This window comes from Octopus bimaculoides, chromosome 19 (assembly GCF_046866305.1).
Source record: "Octopus bimaculoides isolate indiv1 chromosome 19, ASM4686630v1, whole genome shotgun sequence".
Classification (NCBI taxonomy): domain Eukaryota; kingdom Metazoa; phylum Mollusca; class Cephalopoda; order Octopoda; family Octopodidae; genus Octopus; species Octopus bimaculoides.
Genome location: NC_142946.1, coordinates 43,962,277 through 43,964,776, shown reverse-complemented (window position 1 = coordinate 43,964,776; position 2,500 = coordinate 43,962,277).

The following is a 2,500-nucleotide window of genomic DNA, read 5'->3' as shown; positions in this document are numbered from 1 at the left end:
CGCACAATTGGTTGTGTTTCTGACTCAGATCCCAATATTGCTACTGCTGCTGCTACTGCTGCTGCTGCTGCACTTGTTATTACTTTTCTTGTTACTGCTGTTGTTCGTATTATCGTTGTTGTTGTTGTTGCTGCTGCTGTTGTTGTTATTACCGCCGCCTTAGCGAAGGCGGGGGGGTGGGGTTATTGTTTCCAGTCGTGTATGTTTGTTTGTTTGTTTGTCCGTGGACTAGATATCTCAAGAACCACCGGATGGATTCGGATGAAACTTTCAGGGATGATTGGCCACGTGACTGACATGAACTGATTAGATTTTGGGGATCGATCCGGTACCGGACCCTTGTGGAGGTCTGCGCTCTCTGAGTGCTCTTGTTTTAAGCTGTTTTATAGAAGTGATATTCGAGCGTTACAACAGCTTTGTCATAGCGAGGTCCTAATTGTTGGTTTTACTATGAACTTGTCGCTGCTTTTGTTGTTGATGTTGCAATCACCGTTGACACTGTTATTGTTGTTGTTGTTGTTGCTATTTTTTGGCTCCAGGTGGGACATGAATGAGCAAAGCTACAGTAAATAATATTCCAACAATGACCATCTCTCCTTTTTATTTTGCAGCTATTATGTTTCTAATAGTTGTCCGATATAAGCTTAGATATTGAGGGTTTTTTTTTTATGTCGATGGAGTATGTTTTAATGGGAACTTTCACTGCTATTTCTAACAGAGCACGCAACTATATAGAGAGTCCCTTGCTGCTGGACTTCCTGCTGTTATTGTTACTGCTGCTGCTGCTACTAAAGCTGTTGTTACTTTTGCTGCTGCTGTTGTTGCTGTTGTTGTTGTTATTTATGTTTAGTTTCTAGCTTCCAGTGTTGAACAACGTTCTAGTAAGCATTCTGTTGCATTTTTCAGATGCGATATAACTATAGCGAGCTCACTGAAGGCCCTCGTCGACGCGTTGTTCCTAAGATCAACAGAAACGCATCCTCGCTACTCGTGCAACTCCTGCCAAAGACTCTGAAAGTGTGATAAAGCGCTACGTATGATGATGTATTCTTCTTGCGAGGATTCCCATGTTTTAAGGATACATAACATATGACCTTCCTCCTCGTATACGATTGCATAAAATCTCGGTTTAGGAGGTATTTTCCTTGATCACATATAACTGCCATAGAAATTTTTCTGTTAAGTGAGACATTTTCATAACTTTTTCTATGGCTAGCAACGTTAGCAAAAAAAAAAAGAAATAGATTAAAAAGAATTCGTCTTATTTTTCTGAACTGCCATGTTAGCTTGGCGATAACTATTAACACCCAGTACTGCTGCCGTAGTCTCCTTTAGAGAGAGTTAACAATAATATTTCTATTTTTTGAAAACCAGTGGATGAGTTCCACTGAATATATATAAATAAACCTTCGAATAGACACTCAATAGCGACGCCTGCTGGATTCGTCATCTCCACATTGATAAGCGGCAAATACACCGAAACTAGTCTGTGGATGTTGAACCAGCAAGGGGAAGCTGATGAACTCCCCTATTCGAAGGTTGTAATGGACACAGGTTTAAGTATCACATTGCTAGCTATAGGCAATGGCCGCTTGGAGCTAATCAACGGCAGCATTCGTCCTATTTTTCTGGACTGCAAAAATTAGCTTGGCGATATCTATTAATATATATATATATATATATATATATATATATATATATATATATATATATATATATATATATATATATATATACTATGAGCTTCTTTCAATTTTAGTCTACCAAATTCACTCACAAGGCATTGGACATTCGTCAGCGCGAAGCTACAGTAGAAGACAGTTGGCCAAAGTGCTGCGCAGTAGAAATGAAACCGAATCTACGTCATGCAAAGCGAGTTTCTTAACAACACATCCACACTCGTACCTGCATGTTCATGCCCGTTTTTTTTTTTTTGTTTTGTTTTGTTTTGTTTCGAATTAATTATTTTGCTTGCTTTCTGGAATGGGCATGTGACTGGCAAACACATAACTTAAGTTATAATTGTACAGAACGGTTAAAATGCCAGATTTACGCCCAAAAATATCCAGAACGTTTCAAAAGGTTTCCCACGGAGATTTTTTTTTTTTCTTTTCATTTAATAAGTAAAAAATACCTCGAAAATCCTCGGAAAATCCTGCGTGCTAACGATTAATAATAATAATAATAATAATAATAATAATAATAATAATAATAATAATAATAATAATAATAATAATAGCAACAACAACAACAACAATAACAATAATAATAATAATAATAATAATAATAATAATAATAATGCCGATGTCAATGATGATGATGACGATAATGATGATGATGATGATTTGTTAATGATTTCTAATAATGATAATTATTTATGTCCCAGCGTCGTTAATTTATGCGAACCAGTCGTTAATTTATGCCCGGAGGCAGCAATTTGCATACCTCAACGCAAATATATTCATGTTTCCATTGTTAAAGTTGGCTCTTTTTCGTATAA